At 43.5% G+C, this 24,469-nt stretch overlaps 1 protein-coding gene across 1 annotated transcript in view; it reads left to right on the top strand.

Annotated features, from left to right (window-relative positions):
• The first annotated feature begins 5,157 nt into the window (after positions 1-5,157).
• Positions 5,158-24,469, top strand: part of LOC131813471 (ral guanine nucleotide dissociation stimulator-like) — a 91,796-nt gene continuing 72,484 nt past the window's right edge. The window contains exon 1 of the mRNA XM_059143760.1: positions 5,158-5,284. The gene's annotated coding sequence lies outside the window, so the exon portion shown is untranslated. The remainder of the gene's footprint in view (positions 5,285-24,469) is intronic.

Below are 24,469 nucleotides of genomic sequence, written 5' to 3'. Positions count from 1 at the left end.
AGAAAATGTTCTTGGTATCCATACAAAGAATTGAAAAAAATGATGTCTGAACTTGCTAGTATCTGAGGTCCCTTTGTGAGCGGAGTATGGATAGCACGTCCCTGCATGAGTGGCATGGATCCTGTGATTTCTGATAACATAGCCCATTCTTTTTATTTTTTTGAAAGACTTGTTATTTATTTATTTGATAGAGAGAGAGGTCACAAGTAGGCAGAGAGGCAGCCAGACATAAAGGGGGAAGCAGGCTCCCTGCTGAGCAGAGGACCCCACGCCCCCGACGTGGGCCTCGATCCCAGGACTGTGATACCCACGACCCATGACCTGAGCTGCAGGTAGAGGCTGAAACCCCTGTGCCACCCCGGCACCCAACATATCCCATTCTTGAGACGAGTACACAGAAATGTTTAAGGCGAGGGGGCTTAGGATAAGAAGGAACAGAGGCTGTAGGATGCAGCACTGTGCCTTGGCCAGAGAAGGGGATTACATCCAGTCCTGCCACAGTAAAGGGCTCCATGGCTGTGATCAATGACTGGCCTTCAGGACTGCCGTGCAGTGCAGTGCAGTGAGGCCCCTGTTCCTATTCCTGGGGGGGGGGGGGGGGCACAACAATGTGTTCAATCAATACCAAAGCGCAGAGCAAGAGACAGAGTACCATGGGACCCATGTCCCTTTGGATCAAAGTCTCCCATTTGCAAGACTTGCAGAAGCTGAGGAAGGACTGTTGGGCCAGTGGGGGCACTTGGGAGCACGAGTTAGAAAAATGCCTTGGCCAGGGCAAAAGGAGTCTAAATCAACGGGATGAGACCTGGTCTAAAGTCTCTTTAATGATACTCCTATAAGTATGTGGACAATGGCAGTGCTTCTGTCCAAGGCGTGGGCAGGACCATGAGGCCAGTTTGGGGAAGAGATGGGATGCAGATTCACGGGAGTACAGGACTCTAGGAGGCCAGGCTGGCTTCTAGGAAGTGGGGCCCTTGGTGCTGCATGGGCGCCCCGGGGTCGGGTCTCCCCAGCACCTGCACTCACCCTGAGCCAGCGCCAGACTCTCTTGGCCGTGTGAGGCTTCTTTTCCTTGGAGGAAGGAGAGCAGGCAATCTCCTCGGTCACCTCCTGCACCATGTCCTCTGGGGCGTTCTGTAAAGACAGTGCCCGGCAGCCAGGCAGGAGGCCTTAGAGCCCTGTCTGGAGGCGTTTGCTAGTGTTCAGACCCCGGGCGCTCCATTCCAGACACACCACAGCCCAGGTGGCAGAGCCCTCCCCCAAGGAGAGAAACGTGGCCCAGCTTCAGGGCCTTGGATGTGCTCTGGCACAGCTCAAGAGTCACCTCAGGAATCCCCTGTGCACCCTGCCCACCCTGACATTGGTGTGAACAAGAAGGGATCACCAGGGTATCCACTGTGCTCACCCTCCTCCAGCCCATGGGCAGGAACCCCCACATATCCCTCCTCCCCTCAAACTCCAGAGGAATGGATGGGGCTTCCCTAGGATGGTTGGGGGGGGGCATCGCCTAGTCTCCTCAGTAGTAAGTACCTTATGGCGTCTCCCTTGAAACGTCCTGTGGCATTGGGGGGGTGGTTTTAGCCAATGTCTGCAGCATGGGAACAAGTCATTTTCCTGGGGGTTCTGGTACCCAGAGCCCCGGAAACTACGTACACAACAGGAAAACATCTTTCTGTGTCAAGGTCCTGAGTCCAGTAACCCTGCTACTGGACTAGACTGGCTGCCTGGTTGCAGGGGTTCCAAGTTCTGAAGGCCTTTGTGAGCCAGGCAGTGACATCACTTCCTGAGATGCCCTATCGGGGCCCACTCCTGGTTGGACCCCTACACGAACAGTGCTCCTGTCTGCCATCTCCTCATCTCCCTTCTGCATGCAGGGACACATCTTATCTGTACACAGTAACCCCAACACACCCCTCTCCACAGGCCCCCAGGGAAGGTCTGGGAGCAGCCAGGGCCCCAGCTTGCAAACACACCTGGTTTCAGACACAAGTCTCTATTCTTACCTGGTTCAGATCCTAGATAAGCCATTGTGGCACACAGGGATGGTCTTCTTGCCAAATATGGATGAATCCAGCATGTCTTTCTATCAGATGTCCAAAGGCATAGGTTGGATAATAGCTATGATGTTAGAAGAGTGCTGTCACATGGAGGAAATACCTCCTACCCAATTTCCACCCTCCTGTCAACTTCTTGGAATCTGCTACTAATCAGATCCCACCCCACAGTCCCTCCTGGGGTGTGTGTGTTTGTGTGCACCAGCACACAAGCTCCTGTGTGCACACATGTGTTCATAGGTGCTCACATTCTGGAGTCCCAGAAGAGGACAGCCCCACTTACAGAGGGCTGGGTAATAGTTCCCAAGGTCTTAGGCTTTGCATTTTCAATGCAAACCCTAATGAAGGGACTGGATTCTTGGCCCTTGATGGTCAGAATGTACCCTTAGCCCTAGAGACCGCCTGTCCCGGGATGCAGGCCATTCTCTCCTATCCAAAGGGTGTGATGCAGATAGGGGTCCATCCAGTGGGTCGCCATTCCCAGGATCCTCCTCAGACAAGAACCTGGGCATATGTCTCCTGTCTAGGAGACTAATGTTCACCCTCAGCCTGATAACATTTCCAGGCCAACAGCCACTTCCTTCCAGAAAAACTTTTCCAGAGCCCCCAGTGAATGTCTAGGTTGCATCCAGGACCCCAACTTTGAGGATACTCAAAGAGTTGGGTTCAAGCCTGCTAAGCATCCCTACCAGTCTGATTCTGGGCAAGGCCTAGACCCTTCTGGGATCTTCACAGTCTCCCTTCGGGGGCTCCATTGGTTGCCCAACTCCTCTGTAGACATGTTTGTGTGACCCCTCCCCAGAGTGTGGTCCGGACTTGGTGATTCACTTCCATGACACAGAACGTGGCAACGTGACCCAAAGGCCCTTCTGAGATTTCGTTCGAAAACTCATTGCCCAGCCCCATGTTGACTCGGATCCATGTTCTCTCTCCAATATTCATACTGGAGCACAAGGCCCTAGGTGGAACCATGACCCAGACATACGCACATGGCCCAGCCCTGTGGGCCCACAAAAGACAGAAGTCAGGTCTTTGAGATGGGCTGTATCTGGCCCATGCCCCTGAGTGCGCTCAGGTTCTCGGTGAAGCAGGTCCTCCCTTGGTGTTGTCATTAGCCCAGTTTAAGGAGAGACTCTGGCAGGAGCCCCTAGCAGAGCACTGCTGGATTCCTGATCCCCCGAGACCACGAGGCAGCATTTGTTGGTTCAGCCACTGAGTGTGGGGAAGTGCAGTCACACAGCCCTGGGAGAAGGGCACTGATACTGACCAACTTCCCGGGCCCTGGCCCTCCTCCCCTCCCACTCTGGTCCTTCCTCATCTTCTCTGGCCACCCTGGCCCCCTTTCTAACCTCCAGTCCTCTGCTCCATGGTGCCCTCCGCCAGGTGGAATGCACTCGCATTTGTGCAGGGCTGTCTCCTTCTTTTCCTCCCGCAGGAATTCTCCGTGTCATCTCAGCACAGCCTTGTCATACCCCTCACCGGGTGCAGTTCGGGCCTTAGTTGTGTCCCTTGCTCTTTTGCTGTGGAGCAATCGCTTTTCCCGTTCACATTTTGGTTTCTCGTCTGTCCATCTTCTGCTCTAGACCCTGAGCTCTCACGAGGAGAACCCGCTGGGCTGATAAGCCCTGGCACCATCTGAGTGCGCAGTGCCCAGTGGCTGAATGAACGGGAGACAGGATCCATCCCAGCAGAGACCAGCTCCGTTGTTTGAGCCTCACTGATTTTAGTCCTGTGTAAGCCTTTTGTTTATTTTTAAGTTAACTGTGACTGATGTTGGCCTCGAACTCATAACCCTGAGATCAAGGATCCTAGTGCCTGGGAAGCCAGGTGCCTCTTTGGTCCTCTTTAAAGGTTTTAGGCTGATCACTATTCAAGTGAACTTGGTCATTTCAACATGCTGTACGGAGCTATATTACATTACGCTGAATGCCCATGTAACTCCCCAGGTTTTGGTAGCCTGTCACCACAGAGGTCCCGCCTTGACAGTGCTGAGTGGATCTTCAGATTGGAGACTGAAATCCTTTCTGTGTTCTTCAGGAGCCCAGAGTCTCTCCACCATCGGCCTTCTCCCTCCTTGGGATGACATGCACCTCTGATGCCATCAGCACAAGAAGAAAGATGACAAGGAAATACACACAGGAGGGTGTTTCCGGCCAGGTCTTGAAGGCCTCAAGGTTCACTTTGATGCTCAATCTTTTATGTATTATTTTAGGATTTTATTTCTTTATTATAGGGAAAAGAGCACAAGCAGGGGGAGGGGTAGAGGGAGGAGAACCAGAGAGATGCTGATCTGAGGAGGATAGGGGGTGGCTGATATAGACCTGTGCAGGGAACAGTGGAGGCCGTCCTGAGCTAGCCTCTGTCATCTGGTGTGCCGGGAGTAAGGAGTAGCCTCAGATCCCTGTGCCCATGACCTGCTATCAGGGGAGACCCTCTAGGGATTGCTTCCTGGACTCAGAGAACATTGAATGGTGGGGAAATTTTCCTTGATTTAGGAGGGACATGAAAAGTCAATCATTGGATTGATACTTTCTCTTCTTGGACCGACAGCCCCAACCTCAGAAGAAGATGCTGAACCACCTCAAGAGCTACCTCTAGCTCCCACTGTGGTGCCTGCCGCAGCTTCAGAGCCCGAGGGGCCTGGATGGGAACCAGTTGTGAGTGTGATACAGCTATGGATACAGCCAAGGGGAGGCACCTACCTGAAGGGGCCTACTGCAAAGTTTCTATGGACAACCAGGTGCATGATTGAAAGACTTAGGGGTCTTCCCCTGTGGGGGACATTCCTGGCTTAAAAGTGTTCAAGCGGTGAAGCGGGGCGATATCCCAGGTATGACAGCATGATTTCAGGATCCCGGGGGTCCCCAGAAGACCAGCTGGGGCCCGAATGCTTCTGAGTTCCCAGACATCAGTTAGGGAGGATGGCTGAAAACCAGGAAGCTAGGTCCCGGCTTTCTGCTCTGGGAAGCAAGCTGGGCCCAGACATCACCTTATTCCATCCACAAAGTCTCACACATCTCGCCATTCTGGTTGCAATGAAGAAATGGACTTACACCAGAATTTCGTACCTGTGGATTATGCCCAGGATTTAAGGTGCTAGAGAAACATTTTTTGACATAAGGATGGAGAAATGGTTCCTCCACAACAGCTACTGGAAGGACAACTGAAGGATTATTTCAGCACCGGAAGTCAGACGTGCAGGAGTGAGTGGGAAACAAGGAGCCCGGTGGGTAAGTAGTTAGCCAACATGTCGGGAAATCTGAATCACCATTAGCTGTAAAACCCACGAAAAAGCCATTTCGAGAGATGTTAGTGACAAGTTGGAATGACATGATAATGCACATTGTTAGAACAACTGAAGGTACATAGCATTAGGATTCTGAGATTCTCATTGTGTGCTCTAAGAGGGGTAATAGACTCAGTTCATACATAAATTACACGTGCTTAAGAGTTTGGCTTTTTTAAAGATTTCATTTATTTATTAATTTATTTATTTCTCAGCAAGAGTGTGAGAGCGCACAAGGAGGGGGAGCAGCAGGCAGAGGAAGAAGTGGGCTCTGGGCTGAGCAAGCAGCTTGATGCAGGACTCAATCCCAGGTCCCCAGTATCATGGCCTGAGCCGAAGGCAGATGCCTAAGAGGCTGAGCTACGTAGGCGTCCCTACATCGGCTTAAGAGTTTTAAAGGTGGGGCACCTGGGTGTCTCAGTTGGTTAAGGAAGTGCCTTCGGCTCAAGTCATGATCCTGGAGTCCCAGGTCCCACATCAGGCTCCCTGCTCGGCAGGGAGTCTGCTGCTCCCTCTGACCTCTCCCCTCTCATAGTCTCTCTCTTGCTCTCTCATTCTGTGTCTGTCTAATAAATAAATAAAATCTTTTTTTAAAATGAGTTTTACAGATAACCCAAAAATCACAGAAATCAAGTATATGTTTTTTCAAACTAAAAGATGAAATTAGAGAATAAAGAAAGTATGTCAACTCCTTGACAGGGAACAAATGAGAAGAAAGAAACATTAAAAATGCATGATCAGGACACCTGGGTGGCTCAGAGGGTTGAGCCTCTGTCTTCGGCTCAGGTCATGGTCTCAGGGTCCTGGGATCGAGCCCCACATCGGGCTCTCTGCTCGGTGGGAAGCCAGCTTCCTTCTCCCTTTCTGCCTGCCTCTCTGCCTACTTGTGATCTCTCTCTGTCAAATAAATAAATAAAATCATTAAAAAAAAAATGTATGATCAGGGACGCCTGGGTGGCTCAGTTGGTTAAGCAGCTGCCTTTGGCTGAGGTCATGATCCCAGCATCCTGGGATTGAGTCCCACATCAGGATCCTTGCTCAGCAGGAAGCCTGCTTCTCCCTCTGCCTCTGCCTTCCTCCGCTCACTCTCTCTGTCAACAACAACAACAACAAAAAGCATGATCAATAGAAAAGTAAAAATCATACAGTAGAAATAAGTCTACCTATATAAGCCATCACAACAAATGTGGGTAGTTAAACCATAAGTCAAATGATATATGAATGGACAGAACTCTTAAATTGAATTAGGAAATTAACAAAATCTGTTTCTCTGCTGTTTTTAAAAAAACATCAAATGCAAGAGGACAGAAACCAGTGCACAGGCCCAAACTAAAACCAAAGCAGATGCACTGGGTTTTGCTTGGAGGTGGAAATACCCCAGGCTGATGGCCTTGGGAGACACGAGGGTGGGGGGTGGAGGGCCAGCTAAGGGAGGACTAAATGGAAGAAGTGATGTGAGATTTGAGGCGGAAATGGTAAGAATGAGCCACCTGGGTACCGTACTTCAGGCAGAACATCCTAAGGTCCCGTAGGACCTTATGATGTTTGTAAAACAGAAAGGTGGGTGTCCTTTGACAGATGGTACCGGAAATAGATCATGAAGGATCTTGAAGAATATTTGCATTTTATTTTTAGTGCAGTGAGGAAACATCGGAGCATTTGTAGCAGACGAGTTCCATGATGTATCTTTAAAAAGATCCTTCCAGCTACTGCGGGGAGAATGCAGTAGAGAGGGTTATAGAGAAGCAAGAGGGGAAGCAGGAAAGCCATTTGGTGGCCAGTACAGTTGTTCAAGTGAGAGGAGAGTGTGCCTTGATCCAGAGGGGTTGTAGGGGACACCAGGAGGCAGCGATGGGCTGGAAATATGTTTTGGCGGTTGAGCCAAAGGGACTACTTGATTGACTGGACACAGAGTACGGGATGGGGAAGAATCAAGGCTGACGCTCTCCTTGGGGGCTTGAGCAAGTGGGTCGATGTCAGTGCCATTCACCGAGATGGGGAAGGGTGAGGAGCAACAGCTTCGGGGGGTGGGTAGGGGTTGCAAATCAACAATTCTGATTGGGTCTGAGATGACTCTCAGCTGTAAAAGTGGAGTTATCATGTAGGTAGTCCACTCTTTTGGTGTGGAGATTGGTAGAGATTTCTGAACTGGAGATAAAAATTTCAGAGTTGTCAGGATAAAGCTTGGACTGTGTTGACTCCCCTAAGTAGTGTGTGTGGGTAGAGAAAAGGTCCAGGGTGGAGACTCAAGGTAAGTGTTCCTCGAATTAGCAAATAAAAATAAAGGAGTGCCAACTGAATTTGAACTTCAGATAAACAAATAGTTTTATGAGACTGATGCACTGCCTACTGTGCTAAGGAGGCACCTACAATAAATATTTTTAAAGGATATGTTACATGAAATACTGGGGACATACTTGTGCCAAAAGAATCACTTATTATTTTTCTGAAATTCAGATTTAATGGGACATCGCATTTAATTTGACAATCCTACCTAAGGTATTACTTCCTTGTTTAGATGAGATGTAGAGAAGGATCAGGAGCAAAGAGAATGTTCCATTTAGTGTGACTATGTATCCTATCTTGCCAGAATGCAATGTCATAAAAAAAAATTTATAATGCTCACAAATTCTATGGGTCATGGATTTGGACAGGGGATAGTGGACATGGCTTTCCTCTACTCCTTACTCTAATCCTGGGATTCTTGCCAGCGTGGTGTCTGGGTTCCAATGGTGAGAAAGAAAATGCATGTGCATGTAAGCAAAAGAGAAAGAGAGATTCAGATAGAGAGAGAGAGAGGGAGACAGACAGAGAAAGAGAGACTTTATCACTCAAATGTCCCGATTCCAGGTAACTTTGATTCATTCTACAAGAAGCTCCCCCATGCCTTGCCCTATATTCTGGACTCTACAGTAGGGATAGGAGGAAAGCCCTTGTTCATTTTTCAATCTTTTATGGACCAGACCCTGTGCAGGGCACTGGGAACACAAAGGGTCTTAGCCTTGGCCCCTGCTGTCCAAGCACTTACAGTATGGGTGGGTATGTGCTGGTGAAGACAGACATATCGGGAGAATCAGGGCTCGGCATCCCCATCAAACCCTATCCTGGCTTTTGGGGGAGAAGATGTGAAAATGTAAGCTATTCTTAAATAATCTAGCAGGTGACTTAGGATCAGACAGGCTGAAACAGATAGCAGGAACAGGTGGAACCTGGGAGAGGGAGTGATTGTTCTGGGTTGGATTAGTTTGGAACGATTTTCTACAAGAGAAGCAGTTTGAGCTAGACCTTCCAGAGGAGGAGAGTTTGATCACTTCCCTTAGCTCAATAACATCCTAGACATCCTCACATTAAATAAGTCTGATCTTCCACACCCAGAGCCCTAGTGCCCACCATTAGTTGACCCTGGGTGTCAGTTGACATTTTTTCCTCCGGAGTCCTGTGTTTCCTCTACACTAGTAGTTAGATCTAGAAGCTTGGCTGGGCTTGATTTTCTCTTTCCCTTCCCTTCTGTTCCCTTCCCTTTTCTTTCCTTCCCCCCTTCCTTCTTTCCTCCCTTTTTCTTCCTTCCTTCCTTCCCTCATGTCTCGCTCTTTCTCTCTTTCCTCTCTCGCGCTTTCTCTCCTTCCTCCCTCCATCCCTCCCTCCCTGCCTCTCTTCAGTCCTTGCTCTCTCTCTCTCTCTCAGGAATACTTCCTTCACAGGTGGTGCCCTTGTTTCCAGCAGGAACATGTGCGACAAAGGCTTACCACCTAAGTTTTCTTCTCTAATTAAAAATGTGCCAGCATCTCATTTGGATTATTTACTTACTTATTTATATTTATTTTATTTTAATATTTATTCAACTTGTCTTGGTGTTGGTTTGTTTTGGTTTGTCTGCTTTTTGGTTTTGTTTTGTTTTGTTTCATGTTTTGAATGCCTGCTCTGCTCCAGACAGATTGCCAAAGCAAATGCTTATTAATCTCAGCAGTCTTCGTGGTGAAATTACTTACTCCTGTAGGTATATGTGAAATAAGAATAAGATCAAGCCACCTAGACACCAGTGTTGGTAGAGTATCTCATCCCAAAGAAAACCAAATCCTGCTTTAAAACCAAACAAAACATGAAAACTAATATAGCTCCTTACTGAAGATCTCTTGAAAAGGTAGAAGAAGGTGAATTATACTAAACAACATCCATCAAGACTCCCTTAATAAAGCTTCTTTGTATACTGTTTCTCCCGCCTTGTTCGTCACTTTCCCTATTTCCTGCTCATCCGCAGTTTGCCCGCAGTTTGCCCGCACGTCCCAGGCTGTCCTCCCCCACTCTTGTCTCGTATCATGTCTCCTTGTTTTTCTTTTGCCAATTTTCACGGAGAGGTAATAACAGTAACTAACACTTACTAAGGGATTATCAGGAGACGGAAAGTGTAGCAAATGCATCACCTGTGTTATGAGGAAAATACTGTTCCTTTCCTCCGTTTAAAGATGAAGAAAGTGGAATACAATGAAGTTAAGTATCTTGCCCAATATCACAGAGAGTTAAAGCCTAGATCCACGATGTAAAGCCAGACAGTCTGACTCGAGAGTCTGTATTCTTTTTTTAAGAATTATTTTTATTAACATAAAATGTATTATTTGCCTCAGGGGTACAGGTCTGTGAATCATCAGGCTTACACACTTCACAGCACTCACCATAGCACATACCCTCTCCAATGTCCATAACCCAACCACCCTCTCTCTACCTCCCCACCCCTCAGCAACCCTTAGTATGTTTTGTGAGATTAAGAGTCTCTTATGGTTTGTTTCCCTCCCGTCCCCATCACTTTTTTTCATTTTTTTCTTCCCTAATCCCACGACCCCTGCCCTGCCTCTCAAATACCTCATATCAGAGAGATCATATGATAATTGGCTTTCTCTGATTATAGAGTCTGTATTTTTAACAGTTATTCTATACTGATTTCTTTTCCAAAATCTATATATAAGTTCCACTTATGATAATATAATAGGTTGGAAATGACCCTGCCTTAAAAGAAAAAAAAAAAAAGGAATTAAAATAACAAAGTAGAAATCAAGTTCTGTAAAGCACCAGGTAACTGACAAGTTAGTGAGAAGGTAAAAGAGCAGACTATAAGAAAGTGTATACCCAGAGAGGTAAGCAGAATCGTAAAATTGTTGCAAAAGGGCCATTTAAATTTTTTACAGGATATGAAATTCAGAAGTTAAAATCTAGGGCCTAATGAATGGGGAGTCTAATGAGGTACTCTTCCGACATAAAGCCAGGGACATATAAAAATACAACCAACCCAAACAATAGAATACATCAGAAAATTTGCACTGACATTGAGAAATTGCCTGTCTTGGATATATCACAACCACAAAAAAGTTAATAGATGGATTTGCAACCTATATTCTTACTACCCAAAAAACTTCTCCCAAATGTCAAGCTGTGCATATAATTGAAAGTGTTTGCAATTAGTAGTGCCTAAGAATTTTATTACAGCAAATACAAATTCTTTTTGATTGGACTGTCTCTCTATGATAGGTTTCAAATAATTCTCACAATTAGTTTTCAAAGGAAAATAATTCATCACAACAACAACAATAAAACTAGTACACAAGGAAACAATTCTCAAGAGATCATTGGCAGTTACAACCTGTGGCAATAAAAGACTTTATAATTATCAGGCTTTTTTTTATAAAGCAACTGTTTTATTTCAAGAAATTAAAGCCCCTTAAAACATCTGCAGTGTATGGGAAAATGATTTTTGAATGATATAGAAAATATGAAGAACAACCAAATATAAGTTCTACAACTGAAATACAAAAATTGGAGTGGAAAGCTCATTGGGTGAGTTTAACAGATGAGACCCATTAGAAAAAGAATTAGAAAACTGGAAGTTACTAAAAGAAGATTATCCACAAAGAAAAGAAATACAGAGAGACAAAAAGATTATATGAAAAGAGGTTAAGAAAAATGAAGGATAGAATTAAAAGATCTAAAGCAAACTTGATCATGGTTTCACAAGAATAAGAGAGAAGGAGAGCAACTGGGGCAAAGATAATATTTGAAGAGACAGTGCCTCATTTTTTTTTCGCAGAATGCTTGATAGACACCAATCCACGGAATAAAGCAACCAATGAATTCCAAGTATATTAAAAAGAAATCCAACTCTAGACACAGGCTAGTGAACTACAGGTTCACTATGGTGACTTCATTATGGCAACACCAAGCACAAAAATGGGGATTTTAAAACCATCCAGAATAGAAGTACAAATTACCTCCAGCAGATCAATAAGTAAATTTCCAGTAGACTTCTTATCAGCGATAGAAGCCATGGAACATTGCAATGGTATCTTCCATATACAGAAAGAAACAACTGACAATCTCAAGTACTTTTCCCAGGGGCACCTGGCTGGCTCAGTCAGTGCGGCATAGGACACCTGATCTCAGGGTTGTAAGTTTGAGCCCCATGCTGAGTGTAGAGATTACTTGGGAAAAAAATCTTTCAAAAAAATGAATATAAATAATAAATAAATAAAATACTTCTCCCAGGAAAAAATATCTTCCAGAAAATAAGAGTAGGGAGGAAAATTCATTTTTCCAACAAACAAACAAACAAACAAACAAAAAGATTGAGTTTGCCATGATCCATATTAAAGCAAATTCTAAATTTATACTTCAGAATAAGTAAAATGATCAGAGTTGGAAGATATAAGCTACAAAAGAAATGAAGATTTTTTTAATGTCAAGAAATGAATAAATGTAAGTAAACACTGCATAAAACAATAATACTCAAGTTTTATAAAATTGAAAAGCAATTTAAATATATGAGTGAGGACTGAAATAAAGTATCTTAGGATCCTTGCATCATCTTGGTAGAAATTAGGAATGCTAGTTAACTTTCGTCTTAAAAAGTTGTGTGTAGGGACGCCTAGGTGGCTCATTCAGTTAGAGCATCTGATTTTTTATTTTAGCTCAGGTTATGATCCTGAGTTGTGAGATCAATCCTGCTTAAGATTCTTTCTCTTTCGCATTTCCTCTGCCCATTCCCATATATGCCCACCCTGCTGTCTCCTTCTCTCTCTCTTTCTCAAAAAAGAAAAGAAAAGAAAAAGGCTGTGTATATTTTTTAATTGCTAGGAAAACTGATTTTAGAAATAGCATACAAATTCCAATTTAATAGAAGATGAAAATGGAATTGTATTTGCCACAGCATAAAAATAATGTCAGATGTCAATGAACAAATTTAACAAAATATGTGTAAGATATTTATAGAGAATGTTATAGAACTTCATAAATGGATGGATGAAAAGATATATTGGAGTAGATCTATCTCAATTTCTATCTCTCCCCCTGCCAACACACACACACACACACACACACACACACACACACACACAAAGACCTAACTAAATGGAATGGTTGCAGTATGTTCACGGAATAGAAAACTCAATTTTAAAATATATCAATTCTTTCCAAACTAATCTATCTATAAATTCAATATATTCCCAATCACTATCCTAACAGGTTGGTGTGTGTATATATTTTGGGGGTGCAGGGATTTGTCAGTATGTATGTGTAATGAGCTGATTCTACAACCTATATGGTGATGTAAAGAGCTAAGAATAATTCTGAGGAAGAACAAGAAGGCAAGACTTTCCCAATATAGTACTTAAGGTGGCATGTTGCAAGATTAGGCAAACAGAATAAGAGTCCAGAAATAAAACGACATATATGTAGCTATCTGGTTTATGAACAAATGTGATTTTACAGATCAGTATGGGGAAACTCTCTTTTCAATACATGGGGCTGAGAAAATTTGCTATCTATATGGGTCAAAAGATGAAATTTGATTCTGACCCCACAGTACGCATTCCTATGTTGATTGAAGACCCAAGTGTGAAAGGCAGCATTATAAACTTTTGGAGGGTAAGGGAGAAGAGTCTCATGACTTTATTATAGAGGAAATTATTTAAAACAGACTATACAAACATTGTAGACAATAAATTGTACATTTCTATTCCTTAAAAAAAAAAAAAAGACAACAATAAAGCAGTACAAGGACAAACCATAGAGTGTAAGGCAGGTTTTTAAAAACTATTTTATTTATTTGAGAAAGAGAGAGAGCATAGGGCGAAGGAGCAGAGGGAGAGGGACAAGCAGGCTCTGTGCCGAGCACAGAGCCCCACATGGGGCTCGATCCCAGGACACCGAAATCACGACCTGAGCCGAAATCAAGAGTTTGAGGCTTAATCAACTGTGCCACCCAGGCACCCAGCATTTAAGGCAGTTTTAATACATATAATATGCAAAGGATTCATATTAAGAAAATATAAAGAACTTCTATAAATAAATTAGAAAAAGGCAGAGGCTCCACAGAAAAACGGGGAAAACATTTAAACAGGACTTCACAAAATAAGACAGACAAAAGTTCTGTAAGCATATGTGAAAGTATTTAACTTTATTTTTAATCAGGACAATTCAAAAACGTTGACACTAACATGTTTTGGCAAGGATGGATCACAGCATGGACTCTCAGACCATGGTTGCCGTTGGGGTGTAATTTGTTACAAAACCTTTCAAGAACAATTTATCTTCCTCTTATCCAGTGGAACACATACATAGCCTAGGAACCATCAACTCACTCCTAAATGTGGATGCTAGAGTATTTTAAACATATGCAATAAGATACATGTCTAATGTTTATAGCAACCCCATTCTAATAGCCCCAAACTGTAAACAATAGCAACAGTAAAATAGGTATATGGTGATATAGTCATAAAATGGAATGCTATGCAGCAGTGGAAAGGAACAATCTTCAGTTACATACAGCAAGGATTAAACTTAAACATAAGTTTGAACAGGGATGCCTGGGTGGCTCAGTTGGTTAAGCAGCTGCCTTAACCAGTTCCTGATCCCAGCGTCCTGGGCTCGAGTCCCACATCGGGCTCCTTGCTCCGCAGGGAGCCTACTTCTCCCTCTGACTCTGCCTGACACTTTGTATGCCTGTGCTCGCTTTCGCTTGCTCTCTCTCTGACAAATAAATAAAAAAAAATCTTTCAAAACAAAACAAAACAAAAAAACATAAGCTTGAACAAAAGATGCAAGGCACAGGGGCACCGGAGCGGCTCAGTCAGTTAAGCATCTGATTCTTGATCTCAGCTCAGGTCTTGATCTCAGGTTTGTGAGTTCAAACCGCACTCTGGGCCCTACACTGGGTGTGGAGCCTACTTAAAAAATAATTTCAGAAAAATATACAAGGCACAAAATGATGCATATGGTATGATTCCATTTATATTACAGTTCAAAAATAGGCAAAAATGCAACTATGTTTATGGGTGAGCATGTAGGTATTGAAACTGTAAAGAAAAGTAGAGAATATATCCTTACAATAGCTAGGATAATGGTTACCACTGGAGTGTGATTGAGGACGTCAATCACTACAAGTCACTTGTAAGTCTCCTGCAGCGCTCAGTTTCTTGATGTGAGCGGTGGTTACAATGTGACGTTTAGAGATGAGGGTATCTAGTTATACAGTACTTGCACACTTTGTACTTTCTTCCTCAAGTATGATATTTTCACAATTGGGAAAATCTATGGAGTAGGAAATTTGAACTTTTTCCCAAAATAATATACGATGCTTTTAAAAGTTCAAGAGTAGGGGCGCTTGGGTGGCTCGGTGGGTTAGGCCACTGCCTTCGGCTCAGATCATGATCTCAGGGTCCTGGGATCGAGTCCTGCATCGGGCTCTCTGCTCAGCAGGGAGCCTGCTTCCTCCTCTCTCTCTCTCTGCCCGCCTCTCTGCCTACTTGTGATCTCTGTCAAATAAATATATAAAATCTTTAAAGAAAAAAAAAGTTCAAGAGTAGCATAAAACTTATAGCAAAATGTGGTTATCACATGCTTCATCACTATTCCTACTTCTCCAAAGCACTCATTTTAATTTTTGCCTTTTTCCTCTTTTTTTTTTTTTCCACTTCTATATGTCTAAGTAACTTGTTATGGGACTCTTTCCTCTTTTGTGTGTGTGTGTTTTGTTTTTGTTTGTTTGTTTGTTTTAGATAATCTTCATTTACTTCCTTCAGTGAAGGTCAGAATTTCAGTATCTTACAACATAGGTACCTGCTCCCAGACTTACACCTATAAAGGTATTCCTATAAAGGTATGCAGACACTTTACAGTGGAGAACTTTGCTTAGTTAGCATGAATTCAGAGCAAGGGAAAATATGGTGTGGATAGGCTGTTCTCATTCATCCAAAGTCTTGATGCATCTGTAAATCCTATTGGGAGGAATCAAGTGCAGGAGAAGGTAGTAGTGTTTCTGGGCCAGGGAAACCTCTGGAGGCAGCCCTGAAGGTTCATTATTATAGGGGTGTATCAAGTAAGCCTAATTTAGGCTTTATTGCCGAAAAAGTCTCCTTCTGAGGGTCCTGTTGTTTTTTTAACTACACCATTTGGCCAACTAAGTTCCTGCAAGTCATGGTCTAGACACCAAACTGTGTCTTTCTATGGAGTCCTTAAATGTTAGTTCTTTGATTAGTTTTGTTTTGTTGCATCTAGTTAGAACTTCCTTTGTCACCCAAGTTCTAGGGGACACCTAAATTTTTCCTTGTATGTGCCAACAAAAACAACTTACAATAGGGATGTGACTATTGTTATTGGATGACTTTAATGAAATGGCATTTTCTTAATTAAAGATGGTAGATTTTTGCATCAAAATTAACAAACACAATAAAGCATTCAATAAACAATCATGATACTTTGAAATAATGAGGAATCAGAATCTCCTGCATTCCTTTCTCCCTAATGCTTGTTTGTTTGAACACTCTTAAAAAAAAAAAACACCAAAACACTTACTTCCCCTACAAAATGTGTGAGAGTTGTCTGATACTATGATTCATGTGAGATAATATTAATATTTTAAAAGCAAATGTTGTTGCTTTTATAATTATGTTTACTATTTGCCACCTAATGAGATATCATAAGAGCAATTATATTTCTTAATTTGGTTGTTTCTTAAATAAACATAAGTCATTGAAAGAATAAGAATATTTCATTTGACTCCATTTCTTCACTTTTAGTTTTAGGTATATTATTGCAGAAGATGAAATCTATGGTCAGAATTCTTTCTGGAATCAAAGCTATCTAAATTCAAATCTCATTTCTGCTGTTCACTATCTGTGTGAACAGATATTAAATTATTTAATTACCAAATAATTTACTAGCTATAATTTAATAATTACAAAATTATTTAATTTCTCTACTCTCGGTTTACTTATTGGTAAGTAGTAGTACTTACCATCATCTTCTCCACTAAGTTATTTGTGTTAGTTAAATGATGTAATGAAGAGAAATGCTCAAGCGTAGTGGCTGGCCTCAACGAATGCTCAATAAATAATAGGTGTGAGCACGTGTGTTTTAAGAATGCATCCCAGAATGCCTGGAGATGTCTGCGTACTTGCTGTACCTCATCCTCCTCTTCAACCCTGAGTTTAGGAATTTATATGGATCAGACTGTGTTCCTTGAGGAGAATGGGTGACGGAACAAACATTTGTTCTTATCAGAGTGACTGTACATTGTATGCAAGTGATCACACTCTGTATTCTATACCTGCGGGTGAGGACGTGCACCTGGCCCAGCAAAGTGCATGCAGCCAAGTTAACCGATATGCCTCAGTCTCATACGTGGAGGGAGAAATATTATATTTCCAGAGGTTAGTATAACTTTCATTGTCTCCGGATTTGAGAGTTCGGAGGCTGGCTTGCTCCTCATTCTGTCATAAAGAAGATAACTCATCATTTTTCACTGTATCCTGAAGGTGTGACTTTCTCTCTGAATCCTTTAGATGAGCAAATATTGATGATTTGCCCAAGTGGTATCCATGTCTGATCTTTCTGTCCGTTCACACTGGTTATTAACATTGGTGGATACAGTGGTCAGTCGTGCTGTAATCTGCATAATCCCTTCATTGAACACTGGATTCTTATGGGGTGAAACAGGCAGTAGCTTTTTCTTCACAGTTACCCTTCAAGGCTGTTTTGTTGGTTCTCCTTTTACCTCTCAATAACTTTGCATGATTACTCTGCGTTTTAGAAAAACTTATTTTTCGGAGTCAAGAGTTTAGTTTAACATAAATATAAATTTGCCCCTCTATCCTATTCAAAAACTCTTTTTCCCTGTACTTCCCTGGTTTGATAACAGTGGGGTTGGAGGTAGGGACAGGGTTGGGGGTAACTGTTCTGCTACGTTTGTTTCACTTTCTCCGCGTTTGTTTACTGGCCTTTTCTCCTTGAGAGCTGGGTCTCAGATTCTTGTGTGGCAGATGCCTGAATGCCCCTCTGTTTCCCTTGGGCACTCAACCAGTTAGTTAATCCTTCCCCCATCCCCTGGGACCTCCAGATCTTCTCAGTTCCAAAATAAGTGTAACTCTCCACTGTTCATTTCTTATGAACTGTCTAGCTGTCACTTTCTGATATACTTGAGGCCTGGCAATTCCTTTTTGTGGGAGGGCACAATAAGGCTTGAGATGAGGACCAAACCAGGCCCTGATTTGTGGCTCCTTTAAAGGCTGAATAGCCAAACAAAAGCCTTAGGTCGATAAAATCGAGTAGCATTGAGAAAGGGTCTGTGCTATGTGTTATGCGCTCACCTACCTGACTTCCCACATGCTCGCTAAAAAGGAGAACAATTCGGTTGGGGTCATAACTTTATGCTGGTTCGTGCTGCCCTAGTACAGCCCATAAATTACTTTCAGGTTTGCTGTATCAATACAGAACAATTGTACTGGCATCAGCCATTTGGTGTCACAAAGTCTGCTTATAGTTCATTGTGAAACTTATTATGGGAACTCGTGGTTGTTTAACTAGACACAGATGTATTGCTTCTCCTATTATCATTATATATATGGCCTTAATGCTTTGAATAAACTTAGCACTGTTGGACATCCTCCTCAGCGCTCCTCCAGCCCCCATCTCTCTGCTTCTCGAGTTCTTTTCTTCATCCTCTTACCCTCACGTTCATGGTCGATTTGTCGGGCCATCCGTGACACCTTTTCCTCTAGATTCACTTGAAACTTCTCTGTATTCCAAGTCTGTCTCCCATGTCTCAATAACAAGACCTACCAGTAACTCTGTCTTCCCACATCTCCCTGCACATGTATACACAGTTGTGCTTAAACTACTTTTAGAGGATTTCTATTCCTTGTAACCAAAAGAGGTCTAATCAAGCAGTGGGAAAACTGGTCAAAGAGAATTGAGGGAAATTTTGTGCATGGTATGGAATAGTCTTGTGAATGTATTTCTGCTCCATGACAGTGCATACTGAGTCCATCAGGTACACTGAATTGTTTTGTTAAAATGTGAAAACAATAATTGCAGATACATTCTCCCTCCTTGGCTCCTATGTTTTTGAGACTAGAACTCAACTGTGCTCTCTGCTAGCAGAATAAAATTAGATAACAGGATATTTTGTTTTTGCCTTTATCACTGTATAGTGATCCTATAGAGAATCTGGACCTTGGTTCATCATGGCTATTTCCTGTTTCTTCAGTAACACATACAAAATCTATCTTTTAGTGTGGGTTCCTACTTGAACTGGTATATTAAGTTTAGCTATGAATAACAGAGACCCAACTCTGATAACTTAACATGGGGGTTGATTTTTTTTTTTCTTTCATTTAAAAGAAGACTGAAGGGGGAGCTGGGTGACTTAGTTAGCTGAGCATCTGCCTTAAGTTCAGATTGTGATCCCAGGATCCTGGGATGGAGCTCCATGTCAGGCTTCCTGACCAGTGGCAGAGTCTGTTTCTCCTCTCTCTCTTTCCCTCCCCCTGCTTGAGCACTCTCTCTCTTTCTCAAGTAAATTTTTTTTACAAAATCTTTTTTTTTAAGATTTCATTTTTTTATTTGACAGACGGAGATCACAAGTAGGCAGAGAGGCAGGCAGAAAGAGAGAGGAGGAAGCCAGCTCCCTGCTGAGCAGAGAGCCCGATGTGGGGCTCGATTCCAAGACCCTGGGTTCATGACCTGAGCCGAAGGCAGAGGCTTAACCCACTGAGCCACCCAGGTGCCCGGCGTTGTGATTTTGAATTCCACGTTGGATGTAGAGATTACTAAAAAAAAATTTAAAAACAAATAAATAAAATTAGCTTCATTGTAAGACTCCCTGTATTGCTTTTCCTTTCTTTTCTTTTTTATTCATTTCTTGGGAGAGGAATGAAAATTTTATCAGGAAACAGATCATTATTAGATCTATTCTTGGAAACTTCTGTTTCAGATTTAGGCTCCAATTTTTTAGTATGAAAAATTTCAAACCTATAGGGAAGTTTAGAGAGCAGTACAATGAACACCCATCTATCTTTCTTGTAGAGTCAGCAGTTATTAACATTTGGTCGCATTTTGACTGTTGATCTATCTTTCCATAAATTTTGTTGTTGTTGGATCTTTTGAAACTTTAATAGGATTTTTATAAAAAAGTTAGGACACTATATAAAACTTTAAAGTCAATAGATCCCCAGGAATAAATTCAAGACAGAGGTCAACTGATTACATATAGGCTTTAAATCACAATTTCTTTCTTGGTTATTTCAGAGGATCAGACCATATATATTGCGGATCCACTTAAATAGACTTAAGATTCCAGCTTCTTTTCTATGTTAGAACTTCTCAAATGATGCTTCTCAGAGTTATCCTGATCTGAGCATACCATGGAAACAAGTTTCCTTAGCCATCTTAATGCAGGTTGAAATTATTTTTTTTTTACAATGCTATTCTCTTTTGGATTATTCAGTTTGATTCTGACATTAGCAACATCGCCGTACAGCCAGTAACTCTGCAAAAGATGGTCTTCTTAGCATGATTCACATAATATAAAACAACAAAGGGAAGGAATGTGGTTTGTTACATAATTTAGAATCTGAATCATTTGCTTCCTCCTTGGAAAGTGGTAATTCCCATAGAATGGATATACGGATTCAGGTCTCCCAATGTCAAAGAGGAATATGGGAAACATCCTTTGGAATAGAATGTGTTATTCTAAATAAGGACAGTTAAGCCAAATGACTGTGCTGCATGGTTTTGCCTGGATGCATAGACTTTAGGCTTAAATAGGCATGAAATTTACATGGACATTTTACATCAAGCTTTCCATTTAATAACCACATTGCTGGCTTATAGAAACTGCTTTCTTTGGAGTTCTAGTTCTGTAGAATAAAGGAGGTAAAGTGTTTTCTTTTTGCTAATATGACAAGCAGAAGAATTTATATGAGAAAAGGTCTTTGAGGTCCAGGCTTACACTCGGTGTATCTGGAGCCATGTTATAGACTGTAATACTGCTGTTCATTAAGTAGTCTGCTTTCCATCCCTGAGGCCCTCCTCTCCGTGGCAGCTCAGGGGTTACTTCTGCACAAGTTAAACTACTCTGCCAGATGGAAGACAAAAATGCCATACTAAAACTTTTATGAAGTTAAAGGAATACTTTATCAATTTGAATGGCTCCCCCCAAACTCAAACTTTTATCTAACTGAAATTTCTCACTTTGTTTTATAAACTTGTATTTTATTTATTTAGCTTTTTAAAAGTAGACTTCACACCACATGGGCTTGAATTCACAACCCTGAGAATCAAGAGTTGCATGCTTTACCAACTAATCCATCCAGGTGCCCTTGATAAACTTATTTTTAAAACTGTTTAAGATTTACAGAATGATTGAGAAGTTAATTCCGATATGGCCCACATCAGTTTTCCTTATTATGAATATATATTAGTCCCTACTACATTTTTACATGCACTTTCCTTCCAGCTAACCTTACATGTTTTATTAATCAACATATAAACTGTATGTGCCAAGCCTTTTTTTACAATATTTTATTTATTTATTTAATTGACAGAGAGATCCTGAGAGAGAGCACCAGCAGGGGGAGCGGCAGGCAGAAGCAGAGTGAGAAGTAGGCTCCCCGCTGAGCAAGGAGGCTGGTGCTGGGCTCCATCCCAGAACCCTGGGATCGTGACCTGAGTGGAAGGCAGACACTTAACTGACTGATCCACCCAGGTACTCCTAGGCCAAGCCTTTTGAACTTACTAATTTTATGTTGATAGTCTTCAAAAGTTGTGGAAAGAATGCACAATGGAATTAAAAGATGTTGGGAGCCACATTCTATCTTCCTCCAAAAATCATCCGGATCTTTTTTTTCCAGTCAAAATACCCTACATTTTTTCCTCATAGTCCTCTTATTAACCATCTTACAAGTTATCACTGATAATAGCATTTTCTAGATCACTGAAGCTCTAAAACCCTCGATATTTCATTTTTTCCTCATCCTGTTCTGTCACTATGAAATATTTCTTTAAATTACAGTTCAACTAAATCACTTCTTATGGTGATGTCCATAATATCTAAAATGCTAGTTAGGTTTTTAATTAAACACACACAGAGGTAATGTGTAAGTGCTCAGGCTGCCATAACAAAATACTACAGTCTGGGTGGGAACCGAAATTTCTCACAGTTTTGGAGGCTGAGAAGTTCAAGATCAAGGTGCCCATCAGCTCTCCTCTTGCCTAAGAAGGCTGCCTTTTAGCTGTATCCTCAAGAAATGGAGAAATAGAGGTCTCTAATGTTTCTTCTTATGAGGGAATCAATCCCATCATGAGGGCCCCACCCTCGTGACCTCATCTAAACCTAAGACCTTCCACAGGCCCTATTTTCAAACACCATCCCATTGGAGGTGAAGGCTTTAACACATGAATTTTAGAGGGACAGGATTCAGTCCACAGGAGGCAGCAATGCCCAACCTCAACACTAGAGAAAGTGCTGCATTAAGAGGAATTGTGAGGCCCGAGCTTAGATTTGTTTTATGGAGGGCGAATGCTAGCCTAAAGGGCCACTGGTGTTTCATCAAGGCAGTGCAGGGGTGAAAATTGTGTTTTAGGAGAGCAAATCTGGTGGTTGCTTATGGGATAAATTTTACTGGAAGAAATCACAAGTAGGAAAACCATTTGCGGGAGTAATGTAACAATCTCTGAATAAAGACCCACATTATGATGACAGCACCTTAAATGCACCAGACATGAAGCTTCTCCTGATGCTTCTACAAGAGGGGATCTCTTCCTTAAATCTACATTTTTCTTGTGTTTAGGGGTTGCTCTTGGAACTCTTAAATTCCGCACTATATTGTGTTTGTTTCTGTACTTAGCCCTTCCACCTGGCAGTTCCTCTGGTAGGTAGCAAAGAGGCGTCAGAGCAATGCAAAACCCAAAGCCCCAAGGCAGCCATCGCCACGATGGGCCTGGAGACCCAGACTCCTACCCAGCAGGATATGCTGCAAAAACTTCGTGGACTTGACCACATCGCTTGACTCCAGGGGGTTTGCTGAGCGCCACCAACGGGATCCGCCACCCCCCACCAAAGGACGCTCTCTGAGCTTCCTGGCTGGCAACTCGCAATGACTGCGCTCATCGGGCTCCAAAAGCTGTGGAGGGGATGAATGAATTGCTCTCAGTTCATTTCCGAACTGTCAGGGAAAGACAAGCTACCCCTCCTTCTTCGGGAAGGGACGGCAGCCGACCATGGACTGAGCGCGCCTCCGTTCCTCTAACGGGGCTTGGACTGCTAAATAGGGCCCTCCCCACCTTGGGATTCCACGCATCCTTTTACCAGTAAGGAAAGACATAAGCAATAATATTCAACAGGCATGAAGTACAGATTGCATTCAACAGGTATGCAAATACAGAACTAAGGGAACGGTTTTGCTGTTTAAGGCCAAGCGCCTACCCTTTAAGACGACCGGAGTCCCACCCCCACCAAGCCCGCCCCCCAGGCGACGCCACCCCGCAGCCCCCCGCCCCCCGCCCCCCGCCCCCCCCAACCCCGCGCAGCCGCGCCTCCCCCACCCCCCCGCAGCCTGCCCCTTCCTAGAATGCCCTCGGCGGCGAACTCCTCCCATCCTACGGTGCCCTGCTCTGCGGGCTCGCTCCCGGTGGATTACGTGCGCGCTGCGGGCTCGCTCCCGGTGGGTTACGTGCGCGCGGCGGGAGCCAGAACGTGCTGTCGAGTGCTTGCCCCGCCCACCTCGGCCTTGTCTGTTCAGCTTCTAGGGCTTGAAGTTCCCGCCAGGTTGGGCTGGGCAAGAGCGATGCTGCCTGGCCCGCCTTGGCTTTGAGGAGAGAGGAACGTCCAGAACCGCTGCAGCTTGCTTTCGGCGCTGAACCCCGGCAGCCATGTCCACGGGGTTCTCCTTCGGGACCGGCACGCTGGGCTCCACCACCGTAGCCCCCGGCGGGACCGGCGCAGGCGGCGGTTTCTCCTTCGGGACGGGGCATCTAGGTAACTGCGCTTCTGCGCCTTCCCGGCCTGGTCCTCTCCGTGAGATCCCGTGGGTGGGCCCGTCCCTCTCCCTTCGCGCTGGGTTCCTTTCTAGTGGGTCTGCGAAAAAGAAAGACAGACTTGCGCAGCGCCAGCCTCATAGTCCTGCCGTTCGGGGGCCTGGTCGGGAGGGTGGTCATAGGGTTGTGAGTCCCCAGAATCCACAATGGTTCACCCAGTGTCCCTGTCGAGTGGGGTCTGGCTGGGTGAAAGGGCCTGGGATTTCACGCTGAGCCCTAGCAGTGCGGCAGTCTGAGGCACAGAACGGAGAACGACATTGTGGGTCATTCTGGCGTTTCAGAAAAAGACAATAGAAAAATTTTAAGGGGGACAATTAGAGTTTTATCGCTGATAATACAGAATTCATTGCAGGATATACGGCTTTGGACATTCCACTGCTTTAATGATTTCGTGGTATTCTAAACGAGCTCACCTCTTGGTACCTCATGGAACCCTGTCCTTTTTTACTGCAGGTTTTTGTTTTAAATACGTGTTGCAGCATTTCTTGGTGGTCATTTTGAACAGTGTGCGTAGTAGTATTCGTGAGTGTTATGGTGGAATGACTCACACTGTCTTCTAGTTACACTGAAAACTGTAGGTAGCATATTTATCGTTTTTGTGCAACCTGCTAAAGCACCGCTTCAGGCGATGACGAAATACAGTCAGCAGAGGTTTAGAAAGAGACAATAATAGTCAAAGGTCATTTTCATGGTGAGAGATTTAATTTTTAGAACTTCATCTTTTTAAGGTAAAAGGGGAGGAGTTCATTACATCAAGAAGTGTGCATAGAAA

This window comes from Mustela lutreola, chromosome 13 (genome assembly GCF_030435805.1).
Source record: "Mustela lutreola isolate mMusLut2 chromosome 13, mMusLut2.pri, whole genome shotgun sequence".
Classification (NCBI taxonomy): Eukaryota; Metazoa; Chordata; class Mammalia; order Carnivora; family Mustelidae; genus Mustela; species Mustela lutreola.
Note: the sequence above shows the minus strand (reverse complement) of the source record. Positions and strands in the feature narration are given on the sequence as shown.